The sequence below is a fragment of the Anolis sagrei genome, chromosome 5, assembly GCF_037176765.1.
Source record: "Anolis sagrei isolate rAnoSag1 chromosome 5, rAnoSag1.mat, whole genome shotgun sequence".
Taxonomy (NCBI): Eukaryota; Metazoa; Chordata; class Lepidosauria; order Squamata; family Dactyloidae; genus Anolis; species Anolis sagrei.
The window spans coordinates 143227289-143242132 of NC_090025.1; positions in this window are offsets into that span (position 1 = coordinate 143227289).

Here is a 14844-nt window from a genome sequence, read left to right on the forward strand (position 1 = left end):
CCTGTATTTCTCCATTCTATCTAAATCTGAGGGATAAATGCAAAGACTGGAGCAATGTCTGTGTGGCATTAACTAGACAATGCCCAAAAAAATGAGAGGCACTGAATGGAGGCACTCCAGCAGAGAGTTCCTAAATTTGGAAAGTGGAAATCCAGCATGTTCTGGCTGCATTTGCCTTCCCATTGGAGAATCAGATATTGAGGGTATTTCTGGATCCAGGTTTATCATGGGATGTCTGAATGGCTGCAGGGTTTAAGACTGCCAGCTTACATGGCTGGGTCACCAGAGATATTCATTTGTAAACCCAAGCTAGCCTAGTTACTGTGAGGTAGTCCCTTCATGTTTTGATTACAGTAAGATGACATTCGAGGAGATCCCCTTAAAGATGGCTCCAAAGTTATAGTTTGAGCAGCATATTGCTATTCTGTTACTGAAGCTGGATGGAATTATATTATACCTAATCCAAAGGGATGAAAATATTATAGCATGCAAGGATAATATTTGCTAGAAAAAAAAACTCCCAATATTCCTCTGCAATATTCTGCATAGAAAATAAGTTTGTTCACAAACGACCCACATTATTTTCTCTGTTGAATAATTTATCTGGAATAGTTTGGGGGGAAAAAATCATTTTTTTTTTGTTTTTTTTTTTAACTTTTTATTTTTACAATACAGAAAATACATACCTTGCACACACAAAACATTTACAATTCCCACCACCAACATGAGGATTATTATCTTTCACATATTCATTTCTTTTTGAGACAATCATTATTTCTTTATCTTTATACATTTCCATCCTGTATGCTATATAGCATTTGTATCTTATTTCTTATGACCTGATCTCCAGAATGATTCATAATATAGTTCATTACCCTTGTCCATCTATCTTCCATTTCTCTCATTCGATTTTCATTGATTTTTAAATCATTTAATTTCACATTCATAATTTCGAATTCCATTTGCTCCACCATATAATGGTACCATTTATTTATTGTCCATTTTGATTTATCTTTCCACCCTAATACTATTACTGCTTGTGCACATTCAATTATTGCTTCTTTTATTTCCCTTTTATTTCCCATTTCCTCTCTTTTCCCTAATACCGCTAATTCCTTTGTTATGACCCACTCATTTCCTAATATTTGATTTGCCACATTTTGTATAGTCTGCCAAAAGTCTTGTACATATTCACATTCCCACATCATGTGCATAAAGTGCCCTTTCTGGTGGCATCCATGCCAGCACTGACTACTCCCCTCTTTATAGTAATATGCTAATTGGCAGGGTGTGCGATACCATTTGTGCAATATTTTCCTCCTCGTTTCTCGTACTTTAGTATTCCTTTCCGTCCCTATTATCTCTACCACATTTCTCATTTCTTGTTCCGAGATTTGTAACTCTGTTTCCCACATAGTTTTCAAGTCCTGTATTGTACATCCATCGGCCTCTATTAGCATTGTATATATTTTGCTGGCCTGTGCCTTCTTTCCTTCCCCTTTTTCTCTTATTATCTTTTCAAAGGTGGTATCTTCTCTCTTAACCATATTGATATTTTCTTTTGTTTTGCAATATGCACAAATTGCTCTTATCTGTAACCAGTTTTCTTGCCCAAGCCATTGTTTAATTTTATTCTCCCTTACCTTTCCCTCTCTGTCATATAATTATTCTACTCTCTCTATTCCTTTTTCCTTCAATATCTGGATATTTCTATTCATATTTGATTCCTTATCCTTGTTAATTATCCATACTGTTGACATTTTGGATTTTAAACTATTTATTCTCCCTTGCCATTTCTTCCACACTTGCATTGTTCCTTTCATTGGTCCTGTTAATTTATCTATATTTCTCTTATCCCATTTTCTAAAAATTATTTCTTCACAATTAACTCCATTCATTTCCTTTTCAAATCTCACCCATTTTTTATTTGTCACTTGTAATTCTATTGCTCTTTCAATTTGGAAGGCATCACTATATAGCTCTAGGCATGGGCAGCCCCATCCCCCTTTCATTTCTTTTGCAATTCTCAATTTTTTCCTTACTCTTGGTCTTTTCCCCCCTTCAACCCAATAATTTAGTTTCCTATCCCATTCCTTTAATTTTGCCAAGGGAGGGATTCCTGGGAGAGCCTGAAATAGATATATAATTTTTGGAATTATCAATATTTTCAATGCCCTTATCCTAGACATCTGTCTCAAATTTTTATTCTTCCACCTACTCAATTGTTTTAACATTCTCTTCCATGCCATTCTGTAATTTCCATCTATTATTTTATCAAGTGTCTTATATATCCAGATTCCCAAATACTTAATCTTTTTAATACCCAATTTTAACCCTGATTCCTTCCTTATCTCCAATTGTTCCCTTGGGGGTGTATTGATAAATAATATCTCTGATTTCTCCATATTAACTGATAGCCCTGATTCTTTTTTAAACTCCCTCAAAGTTAATTGAATTGATTTAATCATTTCCCTTGGTCTCTGTGTCAAAATTATTGCATCGTCCGCATACAGGTTCAATCTCAATTCCTCCGGGGGGAAAAAAATCATGAAATCCTTGCTAGTCTGTCATTCTTTCCAATGGAACTTCTCTGTTATCAAGAAACATATCTTTCTACCTGGGTATCAATAATGATAAACATTTGCTCCATTCCTACTATTCCCTTTGGCTACTGTTGGTGTATTTTGTTGGCTGCGGAGCAACCTTGGTTCTATGGAACTATTTATGCTGTTAACATGTACTTTTCTCCCAAGTAAATGTGACATCAACAGTTTCATAGAACTAGTAGAAACATGAATACCATCAATCATGATGAACACCTACATTTATTACCATGTTGGAAAGACATCACCAGTCAGTACCTGGTGACAGATGAAAGGCCTCAGTTAAATCAACCTTTGAAAGTTTTATGAAGTATGAGTACGTCACATGTACCATAGTGTGATCTACCAGAACATCCCACATCACCTTCCTTATATTCTAAAGATGCTTGTAGTTTTTTTTTTCCAGCCCACTTTTTCCTGTGACTTGGTTGGATTGAGAAATGGCCTCTCATCTCTGTTATCTTAGTTTTGGAATTCCCTCTCCAAGCGAGCTCAGCTAATAGTCAATTTTGGTAGCTGTTAGGCAGCCTGAAAAATCCTTTGTTATCATAGGCTTTTGAAGTATATTTACTTTTTCTTGCATTTGCTTTTTATTACTGATGTTTGTATAATGGAGACCTATTGCAAATCAACACTGCAGTGTGTAGTGAAGCTGTTTCAATCAAAATACCCATATTCCCCACCATAAAACTCAGTTTCATCCTGCTTCCCTACTTCCCACCCATTAGTCACGTGGAGGCCACTAAACACAGCAGGAATGTTTTTGGAGTAGTACTCTATCATGGCACAGATACTTCTGAAAATATCTTACCAATATCAAAATTAATTTGCTTATCAATATCGCTCTTGTACAAAATGTAATTGTGTCAGACCCAAATAATTATAATAGGTTGTGAAGTCTGCCTTTTCTTTACAAAGTCTATATGGATTCTTCTTTTGCATGCTATATTATTCAGTAATAATTATATCCATGTGGCCAAGTGATATGGCACTATGGTAATTTTTTATTATTAAAGGAGAGAATGGTATCAAGTGTATCAATTCCTATAATTACTGAGGTGATTTCAGGGAGGAGGAACTGTGTTGTTTTCAAGCCTAATTTGAGTTCAGATTAAAATGGGTTACTGTGACATTACTTGGGTCAAATTGGGGCAAGATATTGCACACTGCAGCTGGGATATAGGCTTGTGTGAGTTCAGGTTCCATCTACACTGCCATATAATGTAGTTTGAAACTGCGTTACATGGTCAGTCTAGATCAGTTTGACTGCATTAAAACTGCCTTATGAATCTTGGAGCCACCGATAGCGCAGCAGGTTGAACCACTGAGCTGCTGAACTTGTTGACTGAAAGGTTGGCAGTTCAGATCCAGGGAGTGGGGTGAGCTCCCGCTGTTAGCCATAGCTTCTGCCAACCTAGCAGTTTGAAAACATGCAAAGATGAGTAGATCAATAGGTACCACTTTGGCAGGAACGCAATGGTGCTACATGCAGTCATGCCAGCCACATAATCTTGAAGCCGTCTACAGACAACGCCGGCTCTTTGGCTTAGAAATAGAGATGAGCACCCCCCACCCCCCAGATATGGACACAACTAGGCTTTAATGTCAAGGGGAAACTCTTACCTATATGAGTCTACATTGACCATATAATGCCTGAATTAAGAGAGTCAGAGGGAGAAGGTGGCTTTCCAATTGATAATTAATAGTATGATAGATTTGTGAATGTTGTTCCATTTTTAATATACATCCTATCTTTTTGCTCCGTTCTCCAAGTAAAAATTCAATTCAGTACAAAATGATCAGGATGGAAAACTTTTCTGGTTACCAACTTTTACATAAATGGTTGCCAGGAAGACAAAATTAATTCCAGAGGGGAAACACTGATCTTGATCCTTCATGCGAGATAAGTCATCACCTCTCTCCGAGAGACATGATGCCTACATTTCTGAAGCCAACGACCCAGAGACTCTTGCTTAAGAATGGGACGTTTCATAAATATCATGTCTAAAATCTGTTTTGGCACCAGCCCTGCAATTTTTAGAAAGGGTATTGACAAGGTTGCTAGGAGAAAAGTGTAGAGGCCATGGATTGTGGAACAAAACAGGAGTTTCTCCTTGAGAGGGAGAAAGAACGCATCCCAAAGGTTATGCATAAGTAGTTTGAGAACTGCAGCAGTATGCAGTATGTCATCACAGCGCCACAGAGTGTCTTTTATAAGGGGATCAGTGGAGCTTTGTCTGATGCTGGTGCTATCATTCCAGGACCTGGTTTCCAAGCTATCATGAATGTGTTATTATTGTATGCTTAGTATCGGTTTTAAATTTAACCCAACAGAGCAGTACTTTTACAACAGGACTGAAGATATGCTTGCCTCTGCATTCACTTGTGAAACCACCCATGTCTTGCTTTTCTAGTCCATGGATAGGAAGAATGACTTCATTATTGTTGGATTCCAAGAGCTCTGAGGATTGGAAATTATACTCTGCAGATTACAATCAACCATTTATTTTTTAACTAAAGTAGGGGAGGTTTGCTGGCATTACCTTACTGATTTGGTTGAGTTTTATGCCCTCCCCAATACTCCCCTGTGTTTTACACTTTAGGTTGTCAATTCCCCTTTTCTTTATGTACTGTATGTGTTGTGATTTATCATTCAGGCTGGATTTACACTGCCAAATAATGCAGTTTGAACTGCATTATATGATCAGTGTAGTGTAGGCCCATATAATGCAGGTTGAACTACATTAAACTATATCATACGGATTTACACTGACCATACAAATCAAACTCTTTTTAGATAGACCCGCGCTTTGTCATTGATATACTTTTTATAATTGGTACTTTTACAATGTTTCTGATTATAGTAATGTTTATTCAGATTTTATTTGTGCTTTTTCTAATAAAAAAATGGATTGGTTTCCTAGTAAAAATTCTTGGAAGTACAAAAACAGAAAGTGCTGCAGTCTAACAACACAGAGTCGCTTAATTCTCACTCTGGGTTTTTTTTTTTTTTTTGGTGGCTTTCACAACAATGTATGTTATTTCTAGTTTATTTCAGTCTTGGTCCTCTGATTGTTGTGATCATTTTGCTCTGCCAACTCCACTTTCTCTCTCCAGTATTTCATGTTTAACAATTTGCTTTTTCAAAACAACAGATAGACAACCATAAATTTTCCGTTCTTGGCTTAGGCTGTCCTTCACAACTAGGCACTGTCATTTGTGTGGTTTGCTCATCTTGTACACAATATTTTAAAAAATCCTTTGTGCTAAAAAGTCATATTCTTTTCTTGGGTAAGGGGCTGCGATAGCACAGCAGATTAAACCGCTAGCTGCAGGAAATATGCTGACCAGAAGGTTGGCAGTTCGAAGCCGTGAGTCAGGGTGAGCTCCTGACTGTCAGCTCTAGCTTCTGCCAGCCTAGTAGTTTGAAAGCATACAATGCGAGTAGATAAATAGGTACTGACTTGGCGGGAAGGGAAAAGGGACCCCATGCAGATATGCAGACATGCCAGCAACACAATCTGAGATGTCTATGGATCACAGGCTCATCGGCATGGAAAAATTGAACAAGAGCACCACCTCCAGATACTTTGTGTTGTATGTCGTTGTTCACAGCATGTAAAAGGCATTGAATGTTTGCCTCATATGTGTATTGTAATCCGCTCTGAGTCCCTCCGGGGAGATAAAGCGGAATATAAACAAAGTGTATTATTATTATTATTATTATTATTATTATTATTATAGTTTAATTTTAACCTGAAGTTTTTTGGCAGTGCTTAAAAAATAGGAAGAAGCAATGTTCCCATTTGGCAATACAATGAAATATGAAGAAAAAATTATTAAATCAACCAGTATGGGAGAAGGTCCAGCATGCATGGAGATTTATGCCATATATAGTATATGCTGGTGTTAGAACTACAGTGGATCCTTAACAACTTTTGAGCTTAGGTTCAAGAACCCCATGTGGATACCAAAATCCATGAATTCTCAAGTTCATTTATATGCAATAACATAGTAAAATGTTTTCCCTTATATAAAATGATAAAATCAAGGTTTGCTTTTTCCAAGAGGAATATTTTCAAGCCATGCATGGTTGAATTTGTGGGTACAGAATCTGTAGATACGGAGGGCTGACTGTGTTCTGCTAAAGTGATATATATAAATAGTATTCTGCAGTCTTATGTAAGTAGATTATTTTAACCCGATATGGACAAAGAAATAAATTCCAAAGTACATGGTTTGGAGAAAGAAAATTATTTGCTATGTGGCAACATACAAATGCAGTGTATTGTTTCAATATTGATGTCAGTCTGAGATTCAGGCTTAAAGCAACACATTTGAATAGAACTCAGTTCCATGTATCCAACTGTCGAATGGGTCTTTGTTTCTTGCAATAATTGAGCAAGCCTTCAAAATAATGTATAAAAGCTTTCCACAAAGTCTTTGCAGCTTATTGTTTAAATCGCCACAGGGAGGGAATGTGGAGTGAGCCAAAGCTTCTTACATTTGCCAAAATATATTTTCTTCTCCAGTTAGACAGTTGACCCTAAATGAACTTATGCATTAACTTCAGCAGAACTCATCCAACTCGGTGGAAGAGTTTGGGAAATGTTACTTTTCTTACATGCTGGCCAGGGAACTCTGGGAATGGTAGTTCTAAAAAGTAACCTTTAAAGTCTGTAGCAAACATGTGAAATACCCAAAGCTGTGTGGTTCAAATTCATGTTTAACAAAGTTTTTAGGGCTAAATCATAAGTACAGTTGTTGTTAGACTGCAACTATTCTTTACCACTGGCTATGCTCATGAGGGTTGATGGGAGTTGTACTCCAACAACATGTGGAGGTCTGCACTCTCTGAACTAAAGCCAATATTCAGCATACATAGAATACACCTATCTAAATCACTGGGGCTTAAATTAGCTGTGACTAATGTCCAATTTATTTCAATGGATCTATTCCAAAGATTACCAATATTAGATTTAGCTTAGAGTCCACAGTTTTGCAGTGTTATTGAATGACTATATGAAATTTAAAAGCAAAGTTACTGTTTAGGATAAGATATATTGATTAAGCTGGTTCTACCACTAGTGCGAATAAGATGACTTAATGCGAATAAGATGAAAATTGCGCTATGTCAGTAATCTGAATGAATATGATATTGCAAAATCTCACCCTCCAAATTATAAAATATATGAAATATATGAAATCCTAGATGCAGCTTTGCCGGACCTGGGAAGTGCATGCACCCTTTCCTCATACTAAATTGCCCTTTGGAATGCTGCTTCGACACATCCAGACCACCTCCTTCCATAATACTTTCACAATGAATTGGAAGTCATGAGAAGAAACAATCAATCAATTCACATCAGAATATCTGTGTCTGTTTTCTACTTCCACTGATAAGATTAGGGCTAACTGTGGGAAAGATCTGGCACCCATGCCTCAAGCCAGCCTCACCTATTGGGGTCATAATCCCCAAGTTTCCATTGGGTGCACTGGACTAAGCCTTATTGTGCTAACCAAAGCTAGCCCATTAAACCCATCAAGGACTCATTACATATTGCCACACCACATTCCTTTGGAATCGTGCCCTTTTCAGAGTTGGACCATTCAATGAACTCACACTTCAGATAGTCCAATGACATTTATTGAATTTCCCACCATTTGAACAGCCAATCAGCGAAGACATTCGATGTAGTCCTGAGCTACTCAGGATGCGGATCCTAACCAGACTGCTTCGCAACCAATCAGGAGCTGGTGCAGATTTGTTGAATAACTCTCAAATTAAATAAGAATGCTCTGTATTCACATTTGAACTATGTCAGTACTTTGGAATACATTCTCCACTGACATCCTCTTTGGCCATTGAGAGTACCTCTGGATTTACCTTTCTGTCCTGTCAGTGTCTGATTTGGCCTTCTGAAATAGCTAGACACTCAAGGCCCTTGAACCCGCATTTTAGAAGAGTTGCAATCACTCAACAATATGGTGGATGGTCCAATTCATTCCCCATACATCAGAAGACTAGTTGAAGGCTAGTTTGTAGTTGATCTGGTGGTTGCTAGAGCAGGGGCTTGCCAGGACAAAGGGATCCCTCTCCTTCTTTCATCTCCTTCTGACCTCAGTCTGGCAACTCCATGTGGTCCTTCCTCTATGCTCTCTTTAATTTTTATTCCTCCTCCCAGTTCCACCTCTACCAGGCCCGTAGCCAGAAGTTTGATTCGGGGGGGGGGGGGCGACTCTGAGTGAAAGAGGGTCTACGCTAGCAAACCTTTTGTATCATTACCCCAATACCCCATGCATATAGGATATATTGAGCATGGTGATCAGATCATGATATGAATAAACATAAAAGTTTAAATAATGTACCAGTAAGGCCTTTTCGCAGACCACCATGAAAATTTGCTACATGCCTGACCTCTACTAACCTCTTCTGGAAATATCTTAAAGCTTCATTTTCCTATGCTCTTCTTCTCTACTCTTACCTCTCTGTTCTTGTACTCCTTTCCTCCATCTGCATTCATTTTCCTCCTTCTCTCTTTACTTCCTAGAACATGTTGAAATTAGTTTGGGTTCTGTACTATCCCCTTAGAACAATACACTGCCTTTGTTTGGCTTGTAACTCCTAGATTAGCTTGCATTCATTAACCTCCCATCCGCATTTCAGAATTATAGCAATTTGACACCACTTTAACTGCCATGGCTCCATCCTATGGATTCCTGGGAGTTGTAGTTTGATGTTGCATCAGAGCTCTCTGACAAGGAAGGGTAAATATCTCACAATACTACACATCCTAGGATTCCATAGCACTGAGTTATGACTGTTAATGTGGTGTCAAACTGTTATAATTCTGTAGTGTGGATACAGCAAATAGCATTTGATGTCTTGTTGAATTAAACATTTTAGCATAATTCCACCATGAAATGATTCACCTCTTGTAAACATCGCCTTTTAATGCCAAGATACTGCCACAATTATCCTGGTGTGCAGAGGATACATTTGCAAAGATACATTATATCCACCGATCATAAATTCATTCCGTGTATATTTTTATCTATGCATATTTTAGAGGTATTCTCTGTATGGCACACTATGCTCAGGAAATAACCTTGCTTATATGTATTAAGCCTAAATATGAATATTTTCCCCCCATGGAAAAGTTCATTCCACTGAAATAGACACAATTTAATAAAACTGAAATTAAGACACTGAGAAGTATTTTCTATACAGATTTCATAAGAAATGTAGTCACTAATCACATCACTCTAAGTACATTTACTTTGAAATTAATCCCCTCGTTCATCCGCAAGTTGATGGGAGTGAAATTGCTTTCAGAATTAAGATTTCAGAAAAGCAGATGCAAAATAATCTGACAGTAACTTGGGAATCTTAGTCAACTGACTCCTTTTTAAGTAGTTGTACCTGTCTACCTTGTCTGCCAGTTCCTTTGAAAATATTAGGTAGTTATTTGCAGATTTCTGTTTTCTTTCTGTACCTTAATATACATTGAGAAACTGACCTTATTTTAAGACCATATTTTGAGGGTCATTCAGTGTGGAATTCTGTTTGAAAGATGTTTATAAAAAAAGCCTTCCTCTCAAGAGTATCTCCCATTGTTTTCAGAGGGAATTTGATATCTATTTGTTTTGCTGACCCATTTCTGTTTTTATTAGCAATTTGAAACATTGACAGTTCATAATTATCTCATCAAATGTTTTGCTTTATATTTGAAACTTCCAACTGCAGTTTTAAATCAATTGCAACTCAAATTACTTTTACCTATAATAATATTTCTATTAGGAATAACTTTGGAGCAGTATCTGTTTTTTTTAGATTAAAATATAAATCCATTTGATATTCCAAATGTTCCAATGAAAATGATATATGCCTGTATGCATATATGTGTGTTTTTGTGCATAGATGAATGACAGCAGATGTACATAAAATAGCTGCAAGATATTTGATAAAGAAATCATTTTTTCACACAATAATTGCAGACTTCATGATGAACGGGAGGCAAAAGGAATTGCAGGACTAGATTTTAAATTTACTTTAGTTACACTGACATCTGCTGTCAGAACTATATATGGCAGTTTATAGAAAAAAAATATTAATAGAAAACTATTGCTGCATTACTACTTGGCCCAGCCTTATTTTTCATCCTCAATGCTATGATACTTCATCTTGTTGATGGGAAGCTTCCTAATGGAGTAGAAATAATATATCGGGCAGATGGAAAGCCAAAACCAAGGTCACAAAAACGTCTGTTATAGAAATCCAATATGCTGATGATAACATAATCTGTGCAAATTCAGAAGATGACCTACAAGCCACTCTAAACTCCTTTGCAGAAGCATACGAGAAGCTCATTGAACATCAAGAAAACCAAAGTGCTGTTTCATCAGGCACCAGCCAATCCATCTGCAATGCCAGAAACACAGCTTAATGGTGTAACATTAGAAAATGTTAACCATTTCCGCTACCTTGGCAGCCACCTCTCCACAAAAGTCAACATTGACACTGAAATACAACACTGCCTGAGCTCTGCGAGTGCAGCATTTTTCCAAATGAAGCAGAGTGTTTGAGGATTGGGACATTTGTAGAGATACCAAGGTGCTTGTTTATAAAGCTATTGCTCTCCCAACTCTATTATATGCCTCCCTTTTGCCCTCCATTCATGCCTCTTCAAATTCCGCAGCACTGCTGGTCACAGCTGACCTCCAGTTAGAGGGCTTAAGGGCCAGGTTTTCCTGGAACGATTCCATCAGCGTTGCTGCTGAAAAATCCTGCAATTCTCTTGGGAGGATAGGCAGACAAATGAGACCATACAGGAAGAAGCAAAGATCACCAGTACTGAAGCAATGCTCCTATGCCATCAACTCGACTGGACTGGCCACATTGTCTGAATGCCCGATCACCATATCCCAACGCAGTTGCTATACTCACAACTCTAGAATGGAAAACAGAATGTTGGTGGACAGGAAAAGAGATTTGAAGATGGACTTAAAGCTAACCTTAAAAACCATAGACACCGAGAACCGGGAAGCTCCGGCCCTTAAGCACTCTAACTGGAGGTCAGCTGTGACCAGCAGTGCTGTGGAATTTGAAGAGACAGGAAGGGAGAAACATGCTAAGTGGAAGGTGTGTCAAGCCAACCCTGACCGGAACTGCCTTTCACCTGGAAACGGATGCCCTCACTGTGGAAGAACATGTGGGTCAAGAATAGGGCTCCACAGTCACGTACGTATCCACCACCAAGACACTACGCTTGGAAGGCCACCATACTCATACAACGAGGGATCCCATAAGTAAGTTTTCTGCTGCCCTGGAGACTAGGATGTGGAACAATGGTTTCAAACTACAGGAAAGGTGATTCCATCAGAACATTTGGAAGAACTTCCTAACTGTGAGAGCTGTTCACTAGTAGGACTCTCTGCCCCAGAGTGTGGTGGGGGCTCCTTCTTTGGAGGCCTTTAAGCAGAGGCTGGATGACCATCTTTTGGGGGTGCTTTGAATGCAATTTTTCTGCTTCTTGGCAGGGGGTTGGACTGAATGGGCCATGACGTCTCTTCCAACGCTATGATTCTGTGATAAGTAAGTACTAGTAGTGCAGTTAGACCTCGCAGTCCAGCCAAAGAGGAACATCGGAAGTATAAAAATAGTTGTGTGCTTTTTAGTTAACACAACACACAATATATAAAACCAGGAAAACATATGCTGGAAATGTGACAAAGAGAAAGGCAATCTCTGTTGTATGCTATAGGGATTAAGGATTATTGGAAGATGAGGCATAATACAATTAAGAGTATTTGACAAGTAGAACTAGAATTTACACTGCAGCTGTATCGTCTCAACATGATAGATGAATGAATTAATCAACTTAAAAGGAGAATAATGATATATATGATCAAAATAGCAAAATGGCAAAAAATTGGAAAATAACTGAAATACGTTCTTTCATCCATGACTGGCAGCTGAAATTAAGAGAAGTGATGCAAATGGACAAATTATCTAGGATAATGAAGAAGAGCTCTCTAAACAAGGCACAGAAAGAGTGGGAGAAATATTTTAAGGAATACGTCTTACACCAGGAAGGATAGAAAATGTCTACCAATACATAAAATATGAATGTGACATTCAGGGAATAGTAACTATATAAAAAGAAGGACTTTAAAAGACTTAAAAACTTCAAAGTTAGAGGAAATAAGGAAGTACTAATAGTTGCTGTGAACAAAAGTAAACATGAATTATTTGTTTTCTTTTCACCGAATGGAACTCGAGACGATTAAGGAAGAGCCTCAGCCTCAAAGGTGAGGAAGGAAGTGTAGAAAAGACATTGAAGTAATATATTAATTTTTTTATTTTTTTATTGGATTGTGTTATGTTTGTCTGGTTTAATGGTGCCATTTTCCTGTCTTTTTGATGATGTCTGTTTTTTGTTGAAACATAAGAAAAAGATTTTAATAACAATAATAATAATAATTGTGTGCTTTTGTTCTTTTCTAGGAGCCCCCGGTGGCACAGTGGGTTAAACTGCTGAGCTGCTGAACTTACTGACCGAAAGGTCGCAGGTTCAAATTCAGGGAGCAGTGTGAGTTCCCACTGTTAGCCCCAGCTTCTGCCAACATAGCAGTTCAAAAACATGCAAAATGTGAATAGATCAATAGGTACCACTCCTGTGGGAAGGTAAAGGTGCTCCATGCAGACATGCTGGCCACATGGAGGTGTCTACGGACAACGCCGAGTCTTTGGCTCTTTGACTTAGAAACAGAGATGAGCACCAACCCCCAGAATCGGACATGACTGGACTTAATGTCAGGGGAAAACCTTTACCTTTTACTTACATTATAATATTATAAATATTATATGTATATACAATATATTATATTGTTTGTTGTTGTTGTTCATTCGTTCAGTCCCCAGTGGCACAGTGGGTTAAAGCACTGTGCTGACAGGACTGAAGACAGACAGGTCGCAGGTTCGAATCCAGGGAAAGGCGGATGAACTCCCTCTATTAGCTCCAGCTCCTCATGCAGGGACATGAGAGAAGCCTCCCACAAGGATGATAAAACATCAAAAATCATCCAGGCGTCCCCTGGGCAACGTCCTCGCAGACGGCCAAATATCTCACAACAGAAGCGGTTGCTCCTGACACGACAAAAAAAAATATCGTTCAGTCGTTTCCGACTTTTTGTGACCTCATGGACCAGCCCACGCCAGAGCTCCCTGTCAGCTGTCACCACCCTCAGCTCCTTCAAGGTTAACACCATCATTTCAAGGATACCATCCATCTTGCCCTTGGTCGACCCCTCTTCCTTTTTCCTTCCATTTCCCCCAGCATCATTGTCTTCTCTAAGCTTTCCTTTCTTCTTATGATGTGGCCAAAGTACTTCATCTTTGCTATATTATATTATAGAGGTAAGTAGAGGTAAGTCAGGATGTTCTTCCATCTGAACATTAGGAAGAACTTCCTGAGTGTGAGAGCTGTTCAGCAGTGGAACTCTCTGCCCCGGAGTGTGGTGGAGGCTCCTTCTTTGGAAGCTTTTAAACAGAGGCTGGATGGCCATCTGTCAAGGGTGCTTTGAATGCAATATTCCTGCTTCTTGGCAGGGTGTTGGACTGGATGGTCCATGAGGTCTCTTCCATGATTCTCTATATATTATATTATATATGCTACATTATATTATTAAGCATAGCACAGGAGACAAGGTGGAACCCTCTCTCTTCACTCTGACCCATCTCAAGAACAGAGAAGCATCCTGAGCTCTGAGGATCACCTGGGAAGGAATCCCACTGGAGCATTGCAGTGCACCCAAATACCTGGGAGTCACTCTGGACCGTGCTCTTACCTACAAGAAGCACTGCCTGAACATCAAGCAAAAAGTGGGTGCTAGAAACAATATCATACGGAAGCTGACTGGCACAACCTGGGGATCACAACCAGACACAGTGAAGACATCTGCCCTTGCGCTGTGCTACTCTGCTGTTGAGTATGCATGCCCAGTGTGGAACAGATCTCACCACGCTAAAACAGTGGATGTGGCTCTGAATGAGACATGCCGCATTATCACGGGGTGTCTGCGCCCTACACCACTGGAGAAATTACACTGTTTAGCCGGTATTGCACCACCTGACATCTGCCGGGAAGTAGCAGCCAATAGTGAAAGGACCAAGGCAGAGACATCTCCAGCTCATCCCGTTTGGGTATCAGCCAGCATGTCAACGATTTAAATCAAGAAA